The 13,972-nt window shown below is 45.4% G+C and overlaps 1 protein-coding gene and 4 non-coding genes across 5 annotated transcripts in view; 4 read left to right on the top strand and 1 right to left on the bottom strand.

Annotated features, from left to right (window-relative positions):
* Dora (zinc finger SWIM domain-containing dorado) overlaps positions 1-13,972 on the bottom strand; it is a gene marked incomplete at its 5' end in the record, with an annotated part of 127,236 nt that overhangs the window by 96,087 nt on the left and 17,177 nt on the right. The gene's annotated exons all lie outside the window — the stretch shown is intronic.
* Positions 8,721-8,791, top strand: Trnag-gcc (transfer RNA glycine (anticodon GCC)). Its single transcript has one exon. It is a non-coding gene; the product is annotated as a tRNA-Gly (tRNA).
* On the top strand, positions 8,990-9,060 carry Trnag-gcc (transfer RNA glycine (anticodon GCC)). The gene has a single exon. It is a non-coding gene; the product is annotated as a tRNA-Gly (tRNA).
* Positions 9,318-9,388, top strand: Trnag-gcc (transfer RNA glycine (anticodon GCC)). The gene has a single exon. It is a non-coding gene; the product is annotated as a tRNA-Gly (tRNA).
* On the top strand, positions 11,625-11,695 carry Trnag-gcc (transfer RNA glycine (anticodon GCC)). The gene has a single exon. It is a non-coding gene; the product is annotated as a tRNA-Gly (tRNA).

Here is a 13,972-nt window from a genome sequence, read left to right as displayed (position 1 = left end):
GGAGCCGCGACGCGAACTTTTACGGAACGCCTTGGATCCCAACAACCGACGAAAATAACCATCTACTACACGGAGACAGAGACCCATCGTGGCTTAGATTTTTCTTTCTGGGTCACCGGTTTCCTTTCGAAACACGTCGAGGAGAACATTTATGCGTAATTTCGCTCGAGCGAGCGAGTACTCGCGCCTCTTGTGTCTCCTCCGCTCGTTACATTTACACGTATTCCACGTTCAAGCGTGTACAATCCTCGTCGTATTGTATTCCTTGTCCTCTGTTTATTGAATTTATTCCAGACTCTCCACTCGTTAAATCTGTACCTGTTTTCTCCGCGATGCGTTTGCCACGATCGCGAAAGGATCCTCGGTAATAAAAACGCGGTAACGAGAACTCGTGTTTGGGGATTGTACGGTAGGTAGGTATTAAATAATTGACACGAAGCGAGTGAAAGTCGAGTGAATAGTTCGGCGGACGGAAAGGATCTGGCTTCGTTCTTTATCATACGGGCGACCTCTGCTTACCGTCCTTCGACCGCCGCTCTGCTGTTCTCGAAGCCGATTCTCACGATCGGCCTCTTTCGGAGACCGGTAACTCGTCTAGTCAAGTGCAGTCCTTCGCCGGCAACGATAAGCTGATTCGCCTGTTTATGTTACACGGCACCGTGTCCTCCGCGCGACTGTCGCGCGTCAAATTACGTTTTCGACGCATAGCTATACGTCCCCGAAACTATCCGAAGAGGTCCGCTACACTACTAAGTTCCTTGGAAACGAACGAATAAGTACCGTTCGAAACGTTGACCAATGATCGATACGCGTCGGTGTTTTTCCCCGTTGAAAATTGCGTTTCGTTAAACGAGCAACCTCGCCAACGAGAAACGCATTTGCATATTAAAATTGGCGAGAAGCGAGCCGGTTTTGCAGCGTGTGTCGTCTCGCTTGCGGAAAAGCACCTGTGCTCTCCGCGTACTCGGTGCGCGGCGTTGTAATCTTATCGAGCGACGCTGATTCACGCCTCGGTCGTTACACCATTGTTGTTGCCGTAGGTCGTGAACAACGGGTATCGTCTCGCGTGTTTTCTACGCCTATGCGGATGTTGTCTGTGCAAGAACCACGACTCGAAACCGGGGGCCCGTTCCATTCGCCGCGCGACGCGCAACGAACAAAAGTATGCACCGTGCTTTTAGGTCAACGCGAACACCGTGTCCGGTACCTCTCGTTTCAACAGGTTGAGACAGCGAACGAAACGTCTTTTCGGTGAGTTTTCTCTCGTCAACGTAGATCGAACGAACGACGATTTCATCGATCCTCGAAACTCATCGTTCGTCGAGAAGTAATATCTTGCTCGATAAGTTTCGTCGTTCGATAAGAAACGGAGTTATCTGGCTTTGTTGGTGTATTTTTTTCGAATATACTACTGTTGGATGAACATGCGTGGAGTTACGTGTAGATTCGTCGATTAGTGTCGTAGTATTCTTTTCACAATGGAAAAAATGATAAAACTTATCGAACAACCTAATAATTGCAAAGAATCCGGTTCGTTGTTTTATTTTTTCTAAAAGATACTACTGTTCGACGAACATGCGTGGAGTTTCGTGTAGATCCGTCGATTCGGTGGTATATTTACTGTTGTTCGTACGTTCAAGTGTCGTAGTATTCTTTTCACAATGGAAAAAATGATAAACTTATCGAACAACCTAACAATTGCAAAGAATCCAATTCGTTGTTTTATTTTTTCTAAAAGATACTACTGTTCGACGAACATGCGTGGAGTTTCGTGTAGATCCTTCGATTCGGTGGTATATTTACTGTTGTTCGAACGTTCAAGTGTCGTAGTATTCTTTTCACAATGGAAATAATGATAAAACTTATCGAACAACCTACTAGGTGCAAAGAACCGGTAAATGGAAGTCTCGGTGTCCTTAGCTTCGAAGCGTTCGATCAGAGTCCACTGTGCGAGAGATCGAGAAAGATCCGAGGAACGCAACCAAAAATTAAGAAAGATTGACCAATGGACGATAACACGATCAACAGGAGGGAACAACACCGATTTTCTGGGAAAGTCAAACTGGAAGAGCCTGAACATCCAAAGTGGAATAAATTCGCTTACCAAGGTCGGTGGAAGCTGTCAACGTTGCAAGGAAAGATACTTGGGTATCACTGGCCAATTACAGTCAACTCTTCCTACATCTCCAAAATTGTAACTTCTCCGAGGAGAGAAGTTGCATCCTCAACATCGCTCGCTCTGTTTCCGTTGACTGCTTTTAGACAAAGACACTAGCTGTACGAAGAGTGGGGATACATATCGAAGAGAGACGAGTCATTGGTCGTAATCTGTCCCCCCACCAGAGAAGATTTTCGAGACTTTGGCCAATTCTAAGGACGAAAGACGAGAGAGTTTCGGTTGTATTTTAATGGTTACAGTTCCATTGGACACTAGGTTTAACCCTTTGCACTCGAAGCGTTTCTGCTACCTGAAACTGGCGTCTCGATGAAATCTTTTAAATCGCAAAATTAATACGGAATGGAATATTTTTATTTCGATACTTGACATACATATGTTTACATCTTGAAAGAGTGTAATACCTAATTTCCAATTTGAATTTCAAGTGACAAAATTTACCCGAATTGAAGGAAGTACGCTAAATCGAGTGGTGATCGAGGGTCACCTCCCGAGTTCAAAGGGTCAATAAGTTTTCTACCGTTGGTACAAACGACTTCTTCCCGGATCAAAGAAACCCAGCACTCGGTTCCTTTTGTTCATTTAATCGTTCATCTATCGAGAAATGCGATAAAATTTTTAATGGATGCGACGACCGGGGCGAGCGGAACAGGGTCGTTAAGGTATTAAACGTATCCTGTTTTTCGCCGGCCCGTGACATAAATCCTTCGGTGCCCGATGTTTTCCGAGGAACGGCAGGCAATTCAGTTCTTTATTGGGCGAAATCGCCGCTGCAATTAACCGACCCGAGGGCCGGGTAATGCCGCTCGTAAACACGGCATCTACTTTTTGCTACAAGTCGCCGGTGATCCCACGTCCTGCGTCTCGAGCCGCGCAAAACACAACCGAGGAACGGGACCATCACCGCTCCTTCGAGCCTGAACACTCTCCTCGTCGTTTCGACCTCCGTAGGATCGATATCGAGCCTGAATACTCTTCCACGATGCTCGAAACAGTCCGAGGAGGAACGAAACATTTTAGAGGAAATTAAGGATCCATGTTTCTTGAAGAACTTGGCGATTCGAATAGGTTAATTTTTGGCGACGACACGAGACACCATGGTCCTCTTTTCGACTATAGGATCGATATCGAGCCTGAATACTCTTCCACGGTGCTCGAAACAATCCGAAGAGGAACGAAATATTTTAGAGGAGAATAAGGATCCATGTTTCTTGATGAACTTGGCGATTCGAATAGGTTAATTTTTGGTGACGACACGGGACACCATGGTCGTCCTTTTGACCGTAGGATCAATATTGAGACAGAATACTCTTCCACGGTGCTCGAAACAGTTCGAGGAGGAACGAAATATTTTAGAGGAGAATAAGGATCCATGTTTCTTGATGAACTTGGCGATTCGAATAGGTTAATTTTTGGTGACGACACGGGACACCATGGTCGTTCTTTTCGACCATAAGATCGATATCGAGCCGGAATACTTTTTCACGAAATGGTTCTAGAAGAAACGACAAATTTTAGAGGAGAATAAGGATCCACTTCTTGATGAACTTGGCGATTCGAATAGGTTAATTTCTGGTGGGACGACACGGGACACCATGGTCGTTCCTTTCGACCGCAGGATCGATATCGAGGCAGAATACTCTTCCACGAAATGGTTCTAGAAGAAACGAAAAATTTTAGAGGAGAATAAGGATCCACTTCTCTTGAGGAACTTGGCGATTCGAATGGATAATTTTTTGTGCAACGACACGAGACACCATGGTCGTCCTTTCGACCATAGGATCGATATCGAGCCTGAATACTCTTCCACAGTGCTCGAAACAGTTCGAGGAGGAACGAAATATTTTAGAGGAGAATAAGCATCCATGTTTCTTGAAGAACTTGGCGATTCGAATAGGTTAATTTTTGGTGCAACGACACGGGACACTATAGTCGTCCTTTCGACCATAGAATCGATACCCAACTTGAATACTCTTCCACAATGCTCGAAATAGTCCAAGGAGAAACGAAAAATTTTAGAGCAGAATAAGGATCGACTTTTATCGAGGAACTTGGCGATTCGAGTGGATAATATTTGTCGCAAGGACACAGGGCCCATGTAGATTTGTTCCCGATGAGTCCACGCGATATTTTCCCTCGCGATCGTACGTTTCTCCTTGTCCTTCGAATCGAAAGCAACGCGAACGAGCCCATAATGAGTAAAAAAAAAAAAATCCCCCATTTCCATCGTTATCCTCTCGCGGATGGAAACAGTTTCTCCAAAGACAGTTTCCAGATCGTCCCCGGTAGTTTCACCAACCGCGTGAACGGGTAGCATTGTCGATGAACGACTCGAATCGAACCAACGACACGGTTTCCGCACCACGGAGGACGACCTCGCAAAAAATAGAACACCCACGCGCTTGCTCCCGCGGTAGCGGGCAATAACAATTATTACGGATGAATTATTCCCTCGAAGCAGCAAGCCTGCCTCGCGGAAAGGTCGTGGAAAATCGACGAGTGCCTCGTGCCGAAGCGTGCACTCGAACCACGAAGAAACGATTCGTCGTCGTCGTCGTCGGTTTTCGGTTTCGCGGGAAGAGGAACAAAAGCGCGCGTGTGTGTGTTTTTTTCTTTTTTATTTATTTCGAAAATTCCACGATTTTCGTTCAAACAAAACGGAACCACCGTACGGGAACGCGCAACGGTCTCTCGTCGAAGAAGGCAAGGGAACGCGTATCGGCGACGATCCTCGAAGCCGTGGGAGTCGTCGCACCTGTACCTCGCCTCGGTCTAGACTTTTCGCATACGCGTTCGAAGGGGAATCACTTATTCATAGAGGGGCACGCGAGCCATTGTTGCTAACAGCGCCGCTGCAGGTCTCCCAGAAGGGAAATTACGCTTCGCTTTTCTCTCCCCGGAATTTCATTTCCCCGCCGATTCCGGCTGACGACGGAAATTCGAATGAAAAAGAAATCGAGACGCAGCGATCCCGATCCCTACCAGGGTAGATAGAATTATTCGCGATCGTCGTAATGAAATCGTCTTTACCGCGAGAAATTATTCGTTTCGTTCTACATCGAGTACGGACAGTATGAAATTTTTCAACGATTCGATGCACCGGGTGTCCCGCCGATCGAACGAAGAACGTCACCAGGTAGAATCGAATGGCTACCGAGTTCTCGAATAGGTTCTCGTCACGCGCTACTCGTACTTACTCGCAGATAAGTGCAATCGCGTGGAACTGCAATTCCATCGGTCACTTTAACGGTCCCCTCGTCCTTGGAGTTTCTCGTTCGAGAGAGAGAGAGAGAAGAAGAAAGAAAGAATGGTGTTTTCGCGAAAACGATTCCAATTGTACCCTTCGCGAACGAATAACGGTCCTACGTTTCCCGATCTATTCGTGCTCCTTTCCTTTCTCGAGCACAATACGCAATAACGTTTTTACAAAATAAACGCCCCGACCGTTCGAACACCTGTTACGCGCAACTGTCTTTACAAAATACTGCTCTCCCGTGGGACACGTCGTTTGCGTCTCGAGCGAGAAAAATGATTGGCTGGCTCGCGATCGTTAAAATTTTCTTACCTTCCGTCGGATGTTATTACGAAAGCTGACACACTCCGATCGGGACTTTCCTCGGATCTGAACCTAATCTAGATCCGAACCGGACGAGTCGTTTGTGTCTAGAAGAAAAGATCGATCACTCGGGGTGGTTAAAATTTTCTACCCTTTCCTCGACCGTAATTTCGGAAACTCTTTCATCGGAGTAGTCGTCGGTGCCTTGAAAAGAACCAATTAGGATGTTAAAATTTTCTTCCCTTTTCTCGAGTGTAATTTCGAAAATTCTCTCGCGAGAGGAGTCGTCGGTATCTTGAAAAGAATCAATTAGAATGTTAAAATTTTCTTCCCTTTTCTCGAGTATAATTTTGAAAATTCTCTCGTCCAACGCCCTGGACAAGAGAAACACCCTAATGAGAACCATCGGTCGCGAATTCGCGATTCGAAAGAGTACACCGTTGGTCCGAATCGAGCGCAATCTTCTCGAGTTATCGCGATCGGGCGCTCTAACAAAGAGCGAGAAGAAGAAAAAGAAAGAAAAAAAAAGAAAAAAAGACCGGGGGAGGCGTTCGATATTCCCGAGCGTTAAATCAATTCACGGCGGTGCGATGAATCAATGCGGGAACCTAGCAGCCGTTGCATTGTCGGCATTTATCTTCGATGATCTACGTCTGTGACGCCCGGGTAGGAAAATACAGCCGGGTTCGTCGGAAAGTGTACGACGCCTAAGAACACAAGAGGGGGACCGTGGGGGAGGAATCGACCGGGAGAAATAGTTCCGCGGAACGACACCCCCACCACCGGCCCGCACCCGCGTTATTTCGAGAAGTTCGGGGCAGCCATCCACCTCCAACCCCGCCTAGAGGACGAAAACACGCGAACCGGTATTAATCTTGGAATGTCGTCCCCCACCGATATTAACCCCGCCTCGAGCGTTCTCGACCAACGATCCCCGGATGAATTACATCGTAGTAATTGGTTTTATTTAGAACGTAACACGGAAGTTCCGCCCGTTGCGAGCGCTCGCCCACCGAGTACCGCCAAAACGCAACCTATTTGCTTAAATTTAGCACGGCAACGAAACCATGGGCCGCCGCGCGTTGTCAACGAACGATCCCGAGACGAATTACCGGGTAATTGGTTTTATTTATAACGCGTACAACGAAAAAGAGGTCCAACCGTCTGTACTGCGAAACGCGGTTAGCTTCGCGCGAATTTAACTCGGCTCTCGCGTGGGCCCACGCATCTATCCCCTCTCCTCTCGCTCTGCCTTGTATCCGAAATATGTCGCGACAACGCACTACCGCTCTTCACGGGGGGGACGCGCGTGCTCCGAAACCGGAAGTTCGCGAAACGCGTGCCAGCTTGCCCGGAACACCCAACCGTCTCTCTCTCTCTCTCTCTCTCTCTCTCTCTCTCTCTCTCTCTCTCTCTCTCTCTCTCTCTCTCTCTCTCTCTCTCTCTCTCTCTCTCTCTCTCTCTCTCTCTCTCTCTCTCTCTCTCTCTCTCTCTCTCTCTCTCTCTCTCTCTCTCTCTCTCTCTTTTTCTCTCTTTTCTCTCTTTTCTCCCTCTCTCCCTCTCTCGGTGGACCACCGCGGTTTTAGAAAATAATTGAACCGTAGTATTGCGTTGCCGGTGCACACTACGGACCCGTATATACGATAGAGTACGTTGCACGGTAGAGCGAGCAACTCGAACGCGAACGATCGTTCCCGGCGGCGCTAGAAAAAGGGAAACGAGACTTGAATCGCAAATCGAACGGTAATCCACGGCTAATGGAATCAATTAAACGGGATCCCCCGTCGGTCTCTCCTCGGGCATTCCAATTTCTCCGCGAATGGTAGGATGCGATTCGGAGAGGAACACTTATCGACGATATACCGGGGAATTCTTCGATTTCGTTCATTTCGGAAAGCTGGCCCGGTGGTGTTTGCCTCCGCGTTGTGTCAACGTTTAATATTTAACATCGCATACTACCCGTTATCGTGACCTGCACGGGTTTCTGTAATTGTGATTCACGTGTCTCCGAAGTACAGAAAAATTCTTAGCTCGCTTCTGTCGTTCGAGATACACGCGATATCCAAAACCTAAGATCTCGAATATTGGTTTCGGTGTGATAATTGATTGCGATTCGTTCGTTATCGCAGAGAAGTGTATATTGTTAAATGGGTACACGAGAGAAACGATAACTCGATAACGGGGTCAAAAATATATAAATTTAGGAACACCGCCAGGGACACCTACGATACAAAATTATCGCCTGTGATTTTTATTCTTAGTTCGTTCCGGCGAAACTCTGTCCAACGTGATTATTATTTTATTGTTTCGTAAAAAATTCCCATACGTCGGGACCAGCGATTTCTGGTGTGTGCTTGTACACCTTCTGAATTGCGAAAGATACCGAGAAATGTTTCGAATAAAAGTTCCCCCGGAGCGTAGAAAAATCACAAGACCTTCTTCATTTATTACCAAAGTGCTGACCGCTGCTGACGACAGTGTTCGACGAGCAAAAAAGTCCCCCTACCGAAAAACAAACGTGCACGTAGGAAAGTCTGCGCTTGCATAGCCTGTTTCTAACGATCATACGCGATACGAGGAGGTTAACAAACTTTTGTTCTTTTATCGCGAACCAAGTATGCGTGTGCACGGTTGTGTGCGTCCACCCGACAGAGCCAGACGGCCGTGTCGACGTGTTCGTGGAAAAGAAAAACATTAACCGTGCTCGGCCCGGGTTTTGTAATCGTAGACGTACGTGGAAAAAAAAGGGATACAATAAACGAGTACCACGGTTACAAAACCAGTGAAAATTATTGTCACGCGCTGAACTTCTCGTCGATGGCACCGAGTGAATTTTCGTCGATGTTACTTCTCAATCGATACCCACGACCCTTTTGAGAAGGCCTGATCGACTCGAGGACTGTTCGAATTTTGCTAAATATAGGAAATAGATTAAGTAGGCCATCCATAGTGGTGTATCACCGAATGCAAAACGAAGGTCTTTCAACAGCATCGGTGGTTCAGTGGTAGAATGCTCGCCTGCCACGCGGGCGGCCCGGGTTCGATTCCCGGCCGATGCAAAACTTTCTTTTTTGCTATTACTTTCGGTTTTTTTTATTCGTTGAAACGTTTTTTGCCACGTTTTTATCGTACACGATTATATTTTAATTGAAAATGCATTTCGTTAAATATATTTGCAGCGACATTTCAGTGCTATATCTGGCGATGATACGTTCTCTTACTCCACTACTTTCCCTTCGGATCGATGTTCTATCGAAGCATCGGTGGTTCAGTGGTAGAATGCTCGCCTGCCACGCGGGCGGCCCGGGTTCGATTCCCGGCCGATGCAAGTTTAATTTTTATTTTTGTTTTCTTTTGCATCGAGAAATATTCTAAATATTGTAAATGTGTATCATCCGATTCGATGCAAAATTAATTTTTTTTTTTCCATTTTGTAGATTTATCGCTAGACGGAAAATTGTTGCAATGGAAAATAACAACTGAGAGTATGCCTCTTGCACTCCGATGTACAAGTATCGTCGCGGATTCGAAATAACATGATCGGAGCGTTCCTCCTCTCTGTGTTAAGAGAGTACCTTTGTATAAGCATCGGTGGTTCAGTGGTAGAATGCTCGCCTGCCACGCGGGCGGCCCGGGTTCGATTCCCGGCCGATGCAAAGATACTTTTTTTTTCTAAATTATATTACAATAAAGAATTTTTGTCTTTTTAATCCATTCGGACTGATAAAGATAATTTATTCCAAATTGTTGAAAAATTTGTATCCGTTACATTTCTATCGTTCTGACTACGTGTATTTAGTTTTCTCCTTTTCTTTTTTTTTTATCTTTACGTATAATTTTTTCCACTTCGCATTGGTTGGTTATCTCGTATTTCTCTAACTCGCAAAAGGAGAGGAAAGGCCGTAAGAGAATCGGTTTGACTCTCCCCTCCACCTGGATCTCGTTGCAGCATCGATCCTATGGTCCCTGAAAGGAGACGGCCGTGAACTCCGTAAAGAGACAAAGCCACCACCTTCGTAGCTTCTTAGGGTCACCTGAACCAAACCCTGCCTGGTTCCCTCTTCCCTTTATCTGGCTTTCGGGCACAGGTACTCTTCCCTTTTTCACAAAGATAGCTATCCCTGCCTTTTTCCATAACCACGTACATCACGTTCCAAAAGCATTTCCTTTGTATTTACGATTCAACACGGTTCTGCGACCAAGGATACGCGTTACGAATAGACGAAGCGAAAAATTTTAATACGGGCGCACGTATGTTCGTTAACTGGATCTTCCCAACCGGGTATCGCCGGCAACAATTTCGTGCAACAAATCAATATATAATAGTCGTCCCTGAAACGGAGAGCGACGCCGCGGTGAAATTGAGTATCGTGATAACCTCGACACAGAGCGAGTCGAAAGAAACGCGATGCCAAGGCCGCATCTACACAGAACCAGTAAATGTCAGTTTAACCGGTTGAAGTACCTTTCCCTGTTAAAATCACTCACACAAAGTCGAACACGACGCCGTGAGAGATGCGTTCGAGTGTACACGACTTTTTCGAGGTAGATAATAGGCATTGAGCAAAGGCGGGGACCGTTATGGGCGGACTACGTTAACGTTCCAACGAAAAGGAATTCTTTTTGTCCTCGGTAAGCTCAGGTAGAGGAGAGGAGTGGAAAAAAAAAAAGAAAAAGAAACGCGAGTGAAATGGCCGAGTCGTCTCTCTTGCGTAAGAGGGAGACGCAGTTTAGGGATCGGTTCGGCGAGGCGGACCAGGTGCATTGACTTCGGTCCTCGACAAACCGGATATCGGAGTCGAATACCTGTCCTATCGCTGGGCTTTTCTCGAGACTCGACTTCTGTTAACCACAGTGCATAGGTCGTGGAACATAATACCTTGCAAAGAACGAAGAAAAACAGACGGATATGTTTTTACGCGACAACGTTCGTTCAAATAAAATATTTCAACGAATATTTTCATTGTTCAAACGTTGAAAAAATGTTTCGATGAGAATTATAATTTATACAGTCGAAGATGTTAATAGAATATTACAATACTGTGTAACTTTCCTCACCGGTACAAAATTAGCGAATTTTTTTTCGGAAAGTTACAATGTTAACACATTGGTAAATATATGAATCCTTACGTATTTTTTAAATTATTTAATAAACGATTGCTAAGATTCTAAAGAGTGGAGAGTATTTAACGAGTTCAATTTTGATCAAAAATCAATGAGCATATTTGAAGATACTTCTAGTAACGTTTTTTTTAGTGCGATATGCTTGAAAATAATTTTCCCGATGAAGAGGTACTGAGCAAAATTTACAAGTATATCGTGTGTCGCCCCTCCTTTTGTTCGCGGTATACACACGGTATTTTCGTACGAACGTAGAGTTTCCCGTCACCAATGGTTGAAAACTGAAAGACGCCAATTGGCGTCTTCCGGCACCAACAGTTGAAAACTGAAAGACGCCAATTGGCGTCTCCCGTCCTCAATGTGTTAAAGTACGGGACGAGTATACTCGTTCCTCCGGCTCGTTCCCTTTGTTATGCTCGGACCACGAAAGTGCAATGGCCGACCCTGAACCAAAGTCATCGGCGAAACCGACGAGCGATTCGATATTGTCTCGGTCTATGCTCAATTCCGATAACTCGCATGTAGACGAAACACCGTATTCGTATTACACCGAACAAAGAAAATCTTCGTACGTACTCAACATTTGAGGAAGAACGTTGCTAGGAAATTATAAGAAATAAAGATATTTATATTATAATTTGTATATATACTTTGACGACGTTATTTTTAGAACAAAAGTTTCGAATATTTTTAATCCTAAAACGGTTGTAAGATAACCTTCGTAGTACGTATGCGAGCAACATATACGAACCGAAGCGAATACTTTTACAAGCATCGGTGGTTCAGTGGTAGAATGCTCGCCTGCCACGCGGGCGGCCCGGGTTCGATTCCCGGCCGATGCAAGATTCTATTTTTACATTTTTTTCAAATAAAATGTACATTTATACTTATACAAATTAATAATTATATTATTGAATAAAAAAAAAAAAAAGTGCGGGTAATTTTGTTAAATATTAAATTGAGACCAAATTGTATCCGAGATACGAAAGTAAATGGAATATTTAGTATAGTAATAAAACTATGCTGGACTGGTGCTGTAATATTCAAAAGGGAAAAATATTTCATACAATGTGTGGTCTACTACGAAGGCTGTGATCCCACACGTGTAGCCCAGAATCACTTGGGGCTCTTAAAAAAAAAAGGGGGGGTCGGTTTTAAAAGGCATCACAGACCGAAAAGGCGTGTTTTCTCAGCCACATGTTTCACATATGGGATTATAATCTAAGCATGTACCTAAGCGATAACCAAATGAAAATTACAAAAAAATACTGGTGACTGCAGAAGACCGATAACGACTGACCTCGTAGTCTCCTCTCGTGCAACGTATTGTATAATTATTATCTGCATATATTTCATATATGATTTAGACTTTAAGAAGAAAACTGACATCACTGATACATGACATAATAGCACGTAAGCACTTTAGAAAGTGTAGCGATTAGTATTAGTAACCATATGAAAGAGTGACAATAAAAATTGGTCCAATAGCGTCTTAAGATTTGTTAGACACTTTTATCTTATTTTATACATTTGATAATTCCTTTGACACGCTGTTGTCGGTTCGAAATAGACCTTTATGCGTTTTAATAAAGGTCCGCTACAAGGGAAACTTGGGAGTCGATTAAAAAGCATTGAAACGCCCAATAAAAAAGAGAGAAGATACATCCGAATAGATTGTTTAACTATTCTTCCATTATTAGCAACGTCCACGACCGAACGCTTACGAATTGAACAAGGCTTTTTCTGGGAACAAAGAATCGTGATCCATTGCGATCGAAGTTAAGATAGGCTTCCTCTCGATGCACTTACGTCATGTTACTCCCTCCGCGAACAAGGACAAGGGAAGAAGGAGGACGTGGGATGGAGCAGAATCTCGAAGGAGAGTTATTATCCGATTGTTGCAACCGGTAAGACAAGACTCCGTAAGGACAGCAAGAAGCTCGCGCGCAAAATAACGTCGCCTTAAATTACGACACACCGCCAGGAAAGCGATCATTATCTTCGATGCCGTGAAACGCTGCGCAGATCAGGGATTGTCTCTGTCCAATCTGATCCCGGCAATCGAACCAACGGTGAATCACGATTTTAGTCACCGGCGACGTGTCGTTTGCATTCTTGAAAACATCGAAACAACAACGGTATCAATTAACCCTACCGATCCAGACACATTGTGCCCTTCCGGAATCAATTTACCTTTCAAAGTTTACCCAAAGAGTGCTACGTAATAATGTCTGTTCGCGAGTTCCTCGAGACTCGATCGACTCGTAAATTTTATTCCTCGCGGTGTCCACCATCCGTTTGAGACTTTTGAGGTTATGAGTCCTCGAAGTCCCTGGGAAATTCACTAACGGAAAATCAACCGTTACCCTGAAAGGTGTCGCGGCCGTCCGTAAAGGTTCCGAACGCTTTTGTTTCCCATCGACCAGGCAAGCGAACGAGGGTCCAAGTTCAAATGACTAAGCAGAAATTTCGATGCAACCTGAATAAAGAAACGAAAGGGCGCGAACGTGGCGCCACCGTGCGACGTTAGTCCACATCGGCTTTTCAGAGACGGTCACAAGACCCCGGTAATTAAATGCGAGCGACACCAACCGAGAGAATAGCACCATACCACCGCCCGTGCTACCAACCAACCAGGCGCGTTTGTTCCCTTTCACGAGCACAGTTTTCCCATATTGTCGACTACACGGCGTCTCGTCGCGTTTCATCGTGTCAAGGTAGACCTCGCGCGAAAGTGAAAATCGAACCATCGTGATTGTATTGATCCTCTGACCTCCGGGAAGTTCATCTCCGATAGTTCGGCCGAGCCGTTCTCGTTTTCCTTTCCTCCGTGGAGCGGTAAACATTCCCACCGTTCCAATTACCGGTTCCGATTTATCCCTTCCCCGATGCCAATTGTTCGAGCTCGTCGCGCGATCGAAAACGCATCCGTGATTGCGTTGGAAAAACATTCGTCGTCGACACGAACGCGTAAGAGATCCACCGTGAGAGAACCGAGCGCAACTGGAAGTAAATTCCTCGCGACTACGCCGGATACTGCTAACGCAACGTACACCGCAATTACCAGGCTGTCAGAATTTCTCGAAAGTGGTCGGCGGGCGAACCGACGCCCCCCTGGA

Source organism: Ptiloglossa arizonensis, chromosome 8, assembly GCF_051014685.1.
Source record: "Ptiloglossa arizonensis isolate GNS036 chromosome 8, iyPtiAriz1_principal, whole genome shotgun sequence".
Lineage (NCBI taxonomy): Eukaryota > Metazoa > Arthropoda > Insecta > Hymenoptera > Colletidae > Ptiloglossa > Ptiloglossa arizonensis.
This window is presented reverse-complemented; position numbering and strand designations above follow the sequence as displayed.